The sequence below is a fragment of the Acomys minous genome (genome assembly GCF_964271855.1).
Source record: "Acomys minous genome assembly, chromosome: 4".
Lineage (NCBI taxonomy): Eukaryota > Metazoa > Chordata > Mammalia > Rodentia > Muridae > Acomys > Acomys minous.
The window spans coordinates 62,380,756-62,393,232 of record NC_140486.1 but is presented as its reverse complement, the minus strand read 5'-3'; the positions used below and the strand labels follow the sequence as shown (position 1 = coordinate 62,393,232).

The 12,477-nt window shown below is 41.1% G+C and overlaps 1 protein-coding gene and 1 long non-coding RNA gene across 5 annotated transcripts in view; one reads left to right on the top strand and one right to left on the bottom strand.

Annotated features, from left to right (window-relative positions):
* The window catches only part of CCDC178 (coiled-coil domain containing 178), a 321,895-nt gene extending 315,103 nt beyond the window's left edge, over positions 1–6,792 (bottom strand). The window contains exons 1-2 of one of the 4 annotated variants that reach the window (XM_084780437.1): positions 6,626–6,792; positions 1,389–1,470 (exon numbers count right to left, since the gene is read on the bottom strand). The gene's annotated coding sequence lies outside the window, so the exon portion shown is untranslated. The remainder of the gene's footprint in view (positions 1–1,388; positions 1,471–6,625) is intronic. The other 3 variants (XM_084780438.1, XM_084780435.1, XM_084780436.1) reach the window with 3 other exon arrangements.
* Positions 6,793–6,873: 81 nt separating this feature from the next.
* LOC311596713 lies at positions 6,874–12,251 on the top strand. The gene is made up of 3 exons (XR_014778945.1): positions 6,874–7,138; positions 10,318–10,472; positions 12,018–12,251. It is a non-coding gene; the product is annotated as an uncharacterized lncRNA (long non-coding RNA).
* The last annotated feature ends 226 nt before the right edge of the window (positions 12,252–12,477 follow it).

The window sequence follows — 12,477 nt, the reverse complement described above, 5'->3', positions numbered from 1 at the left end:
GTCACTCAATAATAAGGGCCTGAATTTGGAGTCCTTGCACCCCTAAAATGGGACCCTAGTGCATGTGGGGGGGAGGGGAGGAAAGAGGGAACCCCTCAAGCTCAGTGGCCATCCAGCTAAGGCAAACCAGTGAGCTGCTGTCTCAGTCAGAGAATCTGGAGAAGGGGCTGGAGAGCGCTCCCCCCAGGAAAAGGAGGCTGTACAGAGATAGAAGCTCAGGCCCTAGAAATAGATGTAAAAGCTGAGTGCGGTCGTACAAGACTGTGAACCCAGACTTGTGGGCTTAGGCTCTAGCAGACCCCTGAAGGTCAGCAGCCTTCCTGATTGACGCCTAGCCTAGCCTGATTGACGCCAAGTTCATTGAAAGACTCTGTCTCACAAGATGAAAGTGGAGGTGGAAGCAGCCAGCCAACCCAGGCTCATCAATTTGATTTAGGTTCATTGAGAGATTCTCTCAAGAACTGAAGGTAGAAAATGATTGCCTGTGTTTCCACGTGTATCCCTTCACACACTGGTATACACCACACATAGCATTTTCATACACAATAATGCCACACTAGACACACACACACACACTAAAAATACATTTAAAAAAAAAAAAAAAGAAGGAAGTAGGGAGAGCGTTGAGGAAAATATCAGAGATTGACCTCTGGCCTAAACACACTGCCCCCCCACACACACACACAAAACACACACAATAATATAGCTGTTGAGAATCATTAAGCCTGACTTGAAAAATGAACTTTGGACTAATTTTCTATGTTCTTAAAATTTGAGTCAGGGGAAACAGTTTTCATTTGCTGAAAAATAATACAAAGATATAAATAATAGTATTGAGTAAGAAATCTATGCTTAGTAAGACAACAGACAAACAGCGCAATTTTGCCATCTGGAGAATAAGAAAATCAAAGGTAATAAGAAACAATTGGGGATTTGTTACAAAGAAATTATGCCGAAAGCATCTTAGAGTCATTTTCTCAAAATGTGCAAATTAGTAGGTAAAGAAGTAAATTGTACAGTACATATTTGGATGCCAGGGGTGACATTTTATACAATATCCTATGGCATAATATCTGCTAACTAATTTAAATTATTTTAGCTATAAATTCTGTCGTGCTGGTATGGTTTGCTGCCATGCCACAAGGAACCATTAACAATGAATGAAATGGTATGACAGAATTATCTAGGCCCAGAAGGGGAGGATATTGGTTCGTGTCTGGCATCGTATTACTGAACTTAAAGAAATTAATAAATCTGAATGCATTTGAGATATCAAGCAGATACAAACAAAACTGGGGATGGAAAGGATGGGGTGGGGATAATGAAAACTGCTCTTCTGGTCATATAAATTCAACCGAGATAGCAAACATTTGTCATCGCCATACCTGGGGGGGAAACAGTGGGATCAGAAACAGTTCTCATCACTGTGCGCCATCTTTACAGCTCCACTCCCCCTTGTCATGTGAGAGTCTAGATGCAATAGAAGAAAGAGGATTAAGAGGAAATCAGTTGCAAGTGTTTAATTGCCACTTATTGGGCCTACCAACACTCTGATAGTTCAGATATCAAATTCCTAAATCATCAGCATATTTTGCTGTATCTTGGACTGCAGAAATTCTCTCTGATTCAGGTTTGAATGTTTATAGCACTGGATAAATGTGAGAGGCTCAGAAATGTTTCTTTGAAAGGGTCATTGAGCTTTGTGAGATAATATCTCTAAAGTTTTGGGTTGAAGTAGTGATGGTCATAGAGCAACAAAGACGTAAAATTCATTCTACGCAACAGCAAATTAAAGTAAAAAAAAAACTTGCTTTTGAGCCTCCATGTTATTTAATACCATAGCCACTGAGCTTATCAAACTTTAAAAAAAATCTCTGGTTCCATTATCCACCTTTGACTCACAATAACCTCATGCAGCTACATGCATTGTGGTTTGATAATGCTGTTCTAGAAGATTCAAGCATCATATTGCTGGCATGTCTATTTTCCAAATTTACATTCAAATATATCCACTGAGTAGTATATGGTTGACATTAAAATGTAAAAATAACTCAAGAGCTGTATGTAATCATTTAATCTCTCACAGGAACATATTAACTAGAAGACAGAAGTCCTATGGCCAGTACCATCGCACACGGTGTTTACTGGATAAATCAAAAGAGATACAACCATCAGAATTAAGGACAACTTTTCTTTCAAGAAACAACTCCTAAAGTTTTATTTGACAAAAGTGACAGAAAAATAACTGTCTATGTTGTCTAAGGACCGTCTTGCTAGCCATCAGCATGAGTGTTCTGTTGGCAGAACTCCAGGAACTCTGCATCCTTTCAGCTGTATCGTTTCCTGCCTCCATCCATTTTGTTACCTGTACATCACTGTTTTTTAATTTCTAAATATTAATAATTTAATAGACAGGCCTCTCATCCATTTTCCTGGTGTTTGATTATATAAATTCAACATTTTTTTTCAAGCCTGTGAAAAAAGACTGAATCCCTTCAGTCCACAAGGAAATATTTTTTTAGTTAGCTATATTTACACAAATATGCCCTGAGTATCCAGAAAACGGAACAAAATGTAAGTGATGGTAAACATAATATAAAACAGGCAGATATTGTGGAGAAAATAGGGGATTAGTCAGCTTAATGATGTATCAAAGACTGTAGCTTGAAAAATCTGTTACATGTGGGATTAAATTCCCAGGCCCTATCACTAGCAATAAGGCTTTGGAGGAGATAGTTAAAGTATGTGGAGTGCTGACCTTTGCCTCTTGAAATTGAAAATGGTAAAAGTTATAATGCCTTATAATCCTACTACAAAGGATTGAAACAGCCTACACAAGGCTGGCTAGATGGTGCAGGGAAAAAAGATACTTGTTGCCAACACTGATGACTTGATTTTGATCCTAGGCATGCACATGGTACAAGGAGAGAAAAACTCCTTCAAATTGTCCTCTGACCCCTACAAGCACATCATGGCACATGCACAATGCACACATATGAACACACACACACACACACACACACACACACACACACACACACACAGACACACACCACATAGCTATAATAAAAAATAGCATTCATAGGTTAATTCAATACCCAGTGTGTCATAAACAATCAATAAACATTATTTATTTAAATTCTATGAACTAGGTTTTATCAACCCATTTTATGTTTGTAAAAACAATGGTTATCTTCCTCAGATCTCAGATTTCCATTATATGGATGAGTTTTTATGATCAGCGAAAGACCAAATATATAGAACATTCATGAAAATAGTACTTTGGTCTGGAACTTATGTATATACTGATCTGCAAAATCAAAGATAAACGTCATTAATCAACTCAGAACAGGCTCGACTGTGTCAGTGACTACCAGCATCTTACCTGACAAGGTCCCTAATTCCAACTCAGAGCCATCGGGGAAACCCAAATTAGCTCCCCCAAAACTCATAACACTGGATGCTCCATGCCTCTTTCATTCTCCTCCAGCAGCACATCATTTGAGCCTTCCCATTATGTCACCACATGTGCCTTCAGGTCTCTGTGTAGTGTGGGCATCAGTGGCTGAGTCCCATGTGTAGAAGGTTCTAAATAATTAGTCTCTTCTTACTCTCATGTGTGAGATCTTCATTTCTTTACATGGCATTGTAACTGAGGATAAGAGCTCAGTAATACATACCCGGGAGAGATTTAAGTGCAATTACCATGTAATGGGAGAGACAATGCCCTAACTAGACATCTTATGTTATCTGAGAACCCCACAATACTAGGAATGGGTTCATCTTGTTGGGTCATTGGCCAAAGAAACGTATGCAAAGAAGAGGAAGTAGAAAGATTGTAAAAGCCAGAAGTGATGTATGACTCCAAGGAAAGAACATCTTGAAAAAAAAAGAGAATTGATGCATCTATAAATACATAGTGAATGTGACAGCTCATATGCCTACAAAATTCAATCTGAACAAAATCAAAGCACAAATAGGAGGTAGTGGAAAAAAGCTCCACACCTAACCAAAAAACTACTTGCAACTTGATCTTTATGAGAGAGAGAGAGAGAGACAGAGAGACAGAGACAGACCAAGAGTAAGAGAGAGAGGGGGGGGGATAGGCCATCATCGATCTCTGATGGTGTGCCACAGGGCATATCAACCAGACTCTAGACCCCATGCTGAGAAGTGGTTGGTGGAGACAAATGAACTCCATGGTATTTTGTATGTGCTTTTTATTGTGTCTTGTTTGGTATTCTTTGTCTTTTTTACTTTTGTTTGTCTGGGTTTTTTTTTCCTGAGATAATATGAAGCAGGATGGGTATAGGAGGAGCTGGGGTGATTTGGGAAGGAGAAATAATACAGTCAAAATATATTGTATGATAATAGCTAATAAACTGAGCTAAATATTAATTTAAAAATGTGAATTAGCTGTGTGTGATGACATGCACCTGTAATTTTATCACATGATAGACTCAGGTGAGAGGCTACAAATTTAAGAGAAGCCTGCACTATAAAACAAAGCCTTGTTTGTAAGCAAGGGAGTGAGTGCTTTCCTACATGTTTCCTTGCCGGCATTACTATGCAGAAATTAGACTCTACAACACCATGGCCATTAGGGCTCAGATGCACAGAATCTGCTGTAGACAGGCTGTTTTCCTACCAGGCGTACCCATATGATTACAACACTATCAAATCAACTCTCTCACTATATTTCTGGCTACAAAGAATACACAGTCTTCAACTATTTCACATATTCCAGCTGCTCGGTCTGTTTTTCCTTAATCATCATCTATCTGCCTCTTTGCCATTTTCTGTGCACTCCAGCCTAGAGTTTTAGCAGGGAACACTCTCAGTAGCTGCCAGTCCCATCTGCCTAGGAAAAGAATGAGTAAAGAAGTACTGGCTTTAGTTTATTGTAATGAAGAAGAGCTCTTTTAAAACTGTCTTGCTGAGCTGGGTGCGGTGGTGGCACACTCCTGTAATCCCAGCACTTGGGGAGGTAGAGGCAGGCAGATCTCTGTGAGTTCAAGGCCCGCCTGGTCTAGAAAGCAAGTCCAGGACATCCAAGGCCACACAAAGAAACCCTTTCTTGAAAAATCAAAACCAAAATAAAAACAAAACAGAAAAAAAAAACCTACCACAACAAAACACACAGACAGACAAACAAACAAACAAACAAAAGATCTGTCTTGTTTGAGCTAATAAGACAGCTCAGTGGGTAAAATTGCTTGCTACTAATCCTGACTGCCATGAGTCATATTCTCTCAACCCACCATGGTGGAAGAAAACAACTGATTCCAGCAAGTTGTCCTCTGACCTACACATGTGTACATGGGACATGGATGTATACACACACACACACTTTTAAGGAAATTTTTCATCCTATTTCATCAGAGATCCACTTACATTTAGCAGCCCCATGGGTAAAAAAGATGATCTAAAATGCGCAGAAGAATCCCCTGGGACAAAGAATCTGGCATGTGCCTAGGTATTCTGTTTAGGTACTAAGTGTGTGTGTTGAGGGGGGATCTAGATCTCTTAGAAATCATATTTCTAGAGTGCTAGATGAAGCTAATGTAATGGCACCCTCTATATTCCAAGGGGGACAGAAAGAGGGGTGTCTGCAGACTGTGTGACAGAAAGTAGAAAAGCCAGCACCCTCTGAGGGCAGCCCGTGAAGTCCGTTAAGTCTCCATGTCATGTCCCTGACAGCTCCGAGAATTATCTTGCTACGGTTCACAAATAAATCCTCAAAGTCAATAATAAAATGAGGAGCATTGTATATTCACGATAAAATGGACAAGTGCTGCATAAACAGCTAAAAGTCCTACAAATTGCTGGATGCGGTTTGAGATGAGCCATTTACTCCTCTCAGTTCTTTGCTGTGTAAGTGGTGATTTTAATCCTATTTCCTCTCTAGGTCCAAGAAACCTCAAGGGAATTACAGGAGTTATGAACTTCAGCAAGAACATTCTATGAGGGTCAAGAGGCCGAAAGAAACCAAAGACAGAGCATGCTGTGGTCAGCAGGAATGGGAGCTACCTGGCCAGCTCACACATTTCCCAGCAGTGGAAGGATGTCAATGGAGCAATAGTCACGTGCTCTGACTTGATGCCAGGAGATGGCTGAGCTCTGGATCTGAAGGTGGCCAGTGGGACCTGGGTCAAGGAAGAACTGGACATTGTTATCCTTTGAAGTTGGAGATGTGGTAGTGGCTGGCTCCCTTTTTGATGATTTAGAGTAAATAGGGAAATTGAAAACTCACCATCTTTCCCAAAGAAGCTATTCACTATGGAGTTCAGTGGGAACACCTTTTAATTAACACACACACACACACACACACACACACACACACACACACACACACTTTTCAGAACCAATCATTAGCGACTCAAAAGAATAACATGTGAGCCACGACCAGGGAGCCTCACAAGTGATAGGGTAAAATAGCTTGAAACTTCCTGTTTGAATTCTGCTCCAGACACAGGAAATTCGTCAGCTAAAGGAGTGGACTTAGCATCCCTAGGTGGCCAAGGGACAGAAGAAGAAGAGGTAGTAGCCCAGGGCCACTGCTGCCACCCTAGTGTGCAGAGGGCACTAGACGGTCCATGGCTCAGGCCTTATAGCCCCAACTCACCCTCTATACCAGCTCTAGCTCGTCTGCTTTGGCGTCTGTCCGTTAGTGGCTCGCGCCTCCCGGGCCTCTATACCAGTCCAGTCTCCGCACTCTGCTAGGCCGCTCCACCTCCTTAGCCTGTCTGTCTCTCCTAAGCGTCCTCTCTGCCTTGCCCAACTCATCCAGCGACCTTCTCATTGCTGCCTAGGACCCGGGATCAGCCGTCCTTGAACTAGGAGCCGCTCCCTGCTTATTTCTCTTTTACCCTGCTTGGCAGAATTCGTTTCTCCTTCGCTCCAAAGCAAATGCGGATGAAGCTAGGGCCCTTTCTACATAAGATATCCTAAGACAGACAAGCTGGCCGAGTTCATTAAACATCCGAGAGGACGTTGAGACCCTGGTGCTGTCACAGATTTGTAGGCATGCATCCTGTTTTCCGATCACTCTCCACGCAGGGGCTCTCAGCACTGAGACTCCTGCCCCAGGAACACTGTAAGAGGTGTATTCCCGGTTCAGTTTAGTTGCTGATTTAAGGTGATATTTTACTGTTAGTACTACAGCCCTCAGCCGAGTTCACTAACTCATTAAATATTCATTACGCTTTCTGTGTCAAGATTGATGTGGTGAAAGGGAGTGATTCATTCTGTCATGCCATTTGTATAAAGATTTGTTTCTAACAAAATTTTTTGAAGTGCTGGTTTTTCTCATAAAACATGAAGAGATATAAATTATATTTACCTAAGTTTTGTATCCTGTGACCTAAAACAGGCTTTAAATGAAGGTACTAGGGTCTTAACATTGTTCACCAACTGCCTGCTTGAATGAAGACAAACAGGAGTCTGTAAACAGGATGGTAAAAATGATAGGCCATGGATAAAGATTCACCAGGATAACAGTCTCCTCGCAACACTAGAACCATGTAGCATATCTGCCAAGGTTCATCGGCACAAACTACTGGTCTCACAACGCATCCAAGGAGTGATGCTCTCTAACAGGAAGATGGCATCATGACAAAGAAAAGTGAACCTGCAAAGGCTCTCACTCTCCACGTAAGATGTGCAGGAACATTCCAGCACAGTTTCTCCATTTCCCCACTGTCCTTGCATTAGTTACTTAAATTGACTTCAGAACAAGATAATATCAATCTTTAATACAATACCAGATCTTAAACTGAGTGAATCGTGTGCATCTCAGTAAAAGTATCTGTGAAGATTCAAAATGTCTAAGTAAATGTATTAAAATATCTAAGTTTTTATCATAAAATAGAACTTTGCTATTCACTAGAAACATGGTTGCCGACTTCTGCTTTGTTTCAAGGCTTTACAGAATTTAATGTTAAAATTTTAGTGAAACGCCAGTGAAATGCTTCTCTGATATGAGATAGATTTTCTTAGGATATGGAAAGGACATGGAGAATAAAGAGGTGGCTCAGCGGTCAACGTGGGCACTGGTTTGTAGGGTAAAGGAGTTCATTTCCCAGAATATAAGTTGAGTGACTCACAACAACCTGTAACTCCAGTTCCGCCACAGGATCCAGCACCCTCTTGCGGTGTCCACACCCAACTGCAGTTATATCCTCAGAGCCCTACACAGCCATACACATATATGCACAGTTAAAAATAAAAATCCACCACAAGAAAATATAAAGACTGTATAGTGGACCGTTTGTTAAAAATTAGCAGTAGCTGCCCATTCGCATTTATTCCACATTCTTGGCACTGACAACGTTAATGTTAGTTTGATAAGAAATTCTTGGCGACTTGAGTTTTTATTGTAAAAGTAGAAATTCTGTTTATAGGAAATGTTAGCTTACCTAATAGTCAGTGAAAAGGAGGGACATTTTGGAAAATAAAATAAATCAATGTGCTTCTTATCTATGTTGTGGGAGCATTTCCACAGGCTTCATACACTCTTTTGGGGGGAGGGGATTGTGTACCCACCGTGCCTGGGTGTGTGTAGGTGAGGGCTGAGTACCTTGCAGCAGTCTCTAGAGGTTTTGTGTCTGAAGTCAGGTATGCTGACTTTGTTGTACTTGGCCATCTGGAGTTCGTGTTTCCAGTGATCCAGCTTACCCTTGATGGATGGTAAGGGAGCATGTTATATTGTTCAAATCAAGGCTGCTGGAGTGGAACAAGGGAAAGGAAGGACCAAACACGAACACAGTTCAGCTTTAATCCTTGCAGCTTACATTTTGCTATTTTCAGTCAAAATAAACACTTGGCTAAGGCTTCATTAGGCACTAGAGCTATTTCCCAGTTGGGAGAGTGCCTGCCTAGCATACGTGAGGTCCTTTGAGTCTTGGAACTACCTGCCCTGGCTATAATGACACCTACTTCTTTTTTTTTTTTTTTTTTTTTTTTTTTTTTTTTTTTTTGAGACAGGGTTTCTCTATGTATCCTAGGCTGTCCTGGACTCACTTTTTTAGACCAGGCTGGCCTTGAACTCACAGCGATCTGCCTGCCTCTGCCTCCGGAGTGCTGGGATTAAAGGCGTGCGCCATCACGCCCGGCTATGACACCTACTTTTAACCCTAGCACTCAGATGGTGGAGGCAGAGGATCAGAGAGATTCAGAGCCAGCCCTGCCTATGTGAGACTCCATCTCAACAAATAAATAAATAGTAAAACTCATTGAGCCATTTTACTTATTGAGAAAACAGCAAAAGTAAGATCACCTTGGTCTGAGCCTCTGCTCTTGAAGCAGGTCATAACTCCAAGGAGGGACTTTCTTACTAATCCTGAATCTCACCCTCAGACGTTCATGTGAGCAGCATCCTCTTTGCTGGAGTCTGGGGAGGAGGAAAGGAGCCCACCAGGCTTTGCCAGGCACCCCTTGGCCTGTTACTATGGGCTGTGTGCTGCCTGCAACCTCTGGTCTCATTCATCCCAGCAGAACAAGAAACACAGACTGAAAGCTTTGTGCCTTTGGTTCTGAAGACTCTCAAGTTATTTGCTTAATGAATCTGCTTCTTTTTTTTTTTAATTTTCCTTTTAACTTCCCCTTTGTTATAAAGATCTCAGTCATGAACATAAAGTGTGTACAGGAAATATATTTTGTATTCTTACATAGACAATGTGGTCTATGTCTTAAGTAGGAAAGCAGAGTTTTTAGAAAGAATTAGAGCAAACAAAAAAAGAACAGATTATTTCATGGCAACAATGAAAGTTAAAGAGTAGCAAAATAAGCTAGCAGGACACAGAAGGAATAAAAAGATACATCCCATAGAAAGCAATCAAGAATGAGAGCCCCCCCCCAAAAAAAAAAGAAAGAAAAATGTATTCTCAATGAGCTAAAAATTCTAGTTAAGAGACCAAGCCTTAATGATGTGCTTCAAGAACAAAGTAGTGCATGGGGGCTCTGAAATGAAATGTGAGTTTTGTCAGTAGGCAACAGGCTCCACCCACTTTTGCTTTAGGTTATTAGTCTTGTCTGTTAGTGCTTAAGACATCTTTATATAAAGCTGTGCCGGGTGGTGCAAGCCTGTACTCCTAGCATCCCCGAGGCTGAGGCAGAAAGATCAAGGTCAAAACCATCTTTGGTTAAAGGGTGATTTCAAGGGCTAGCTGGGATCCATAGATCCTGTCTCAAAAACAGACACAGTCAGCTGTTCTCTATGCCCCAGCAATGCTTAGATATCTCAAGTATTAGATCCAGCGAGAGCTGCCTGGGTGCCTTTGTAAATTGACCTAGGAATTATTAGGATCTATTTTTTAGGTTACCTCATTGCATCTCACATCTGTCTGAGAGGATGCTCTGAAACATCTTCTTCATTGAAAAAGATACTTTTTAAATACATACCAGAAAGATCATCAAAAGATGGTCAGAACTATCTAATTTTACATGTGAGATAGGATACCAATGTTTCAAAAGTAAGTAACTATTTTGGGCAAATATCCCCTAGCATTTGCTTACATAAACTAAGTTATCATAACAAATCAATACATTTTAATTTTGAAGATAATCCGCATTGGCATATATCTACAAAGAACCTCTAATGGAGTGTTACCAAGGTGCTATATTTACATACGATTTAAAATCAGGCCATTTTTTACCCTTCAAAAGTCACTATTTTAGTTCTGTTTAGGCGCTAAAGCACACCACTGCAGCCCTTAAAGTACACCACAAATGTTCCTGTTCTCACCTTCTGTAATGTGTAGTTATCTATCCTGGAGAGTGACTTTCCTCCTTCCATCTTAGCACCTTACACACTATCTGTTTGGCGTCCGCTTCTGAGTCTATGCCTGGCATATTTATTTTGTAGCCCAGATAATAGCCTCAAATTGTGGAGCATTTTTAATAAAGACTGACTGAAAGTATAAGATTTACATGTGATTAGCTAAGTTTCCTTTTTATTATTGGTTTATTCAGATTACAACTCAACTGTTATCCCATCACTTGTATCCTCCCATTCCTCCCTCCCTCCTGCTTTCACCCTATTCCCCTCCCCTAGGTCTATGACCAAGGGGGACCTCCTCCCCCACTATATGGTCATTGACTATCAAGTCTCATCTTGGTAGCCTACGTATTCTTTCTCTGAGTGCCACCAGGCCTCCCCACCAAGGGGAAATGATCAAATATGGGGCACCAGAGTTCATGTCACAGTCAGTCCCCACTCTCCACACAACGTTGGAGAATTTCCTGTTTATTGGTTAGATCAGAGTAGGGGTTTGATGTTTACTACTTGCATTGTCATTGGTTGGTGCAGTAGTTTGAGAAGACCCCTGTGGGTCCAGATCCACCAGTCATGATGTTGTTCTTGTAGGTTTCTAGGACCCTCTAGATCTTTCAGTTCTTTAATAGATAGCATTATGTTTTTTATAGCACAGATATGGTGATTTTTCTCCCTGAATTAGAGGAAACCTATATCAGATGACATGCTCAGACTGTATTACTCTAAAGTGAGTTTTTACTGTATTCCATTATTCTTTCAAGTTATACCATGTTAAAAAGACAAATAAATGTATATGGCTACATGAAGCAAAGGTTCCTGATAATAATGTCAATGATTCCAAGCAAAGAGAGATGGGGCAGGGTAGTGGCAGGAGAATATGAGCAAGGTACAGTATGACACTCATAAGAAAACCCATTTTGTGTGCACTAAATAAAAGAATTATTTAAAAAATATAACTTTCTATGGTGCAGACAGGCAGAGGAATGGCAAAGCGTGTAGGAAGTCAGAGCACAGTGTTTAGATCGGCAATGAGTGTAACCCATGTGTAAGACAAGAGAGTCAGAGCACCGACCAGATGGATCTTCACATTCGGGCATGACTATAGCAGAGCTAATAATGCGAGGTGGAAAACTTGCCCCAAGTGTAGGCAGCTCGTTCGTTGGGCTGGGACCCTGGACTGAGTGAAAACAAGAACGTGTGCTGAGCATCTGTTATCATCTCTCTCTCTGCTTCCTGACTGTAGACATGATGCGACCAGCTGCCTCCAGCTCCTGGTGCTGTGTCTTCCTGGAAGTGTGGAATAGAATCTCAAATGATGAGCCAGGATACTCTCCCCCATCAAGCTGCTCTTGATCAGCATTCTGCCACAGCACAGAGGAAAGTAACCAAGTAACTAATACATACAAAAGCAAGGAGATTTCTGCTGACTTTGACTTATTATGGATGCCAGATTTTCTGTCTCATCTACTCATGCATAAACATCTCATTAATACCACAGGCCTCCTCATATTTTACAGCATTTGCATTTTTTCAGTTCTTCCTTTCTCTCCCTGGAAATAGGAACTTAGCACTGCAGTGTAAAACTTTCATCAGCCCAACACAGTAATTTAAAGACGTGCTCTCCTTCCTGCCTCTGCTTCATCAGCATCCGCTACCAATGTGTACCCCTGAAACAGGTGCAAGATCAAGCCAGATAAAGCCTC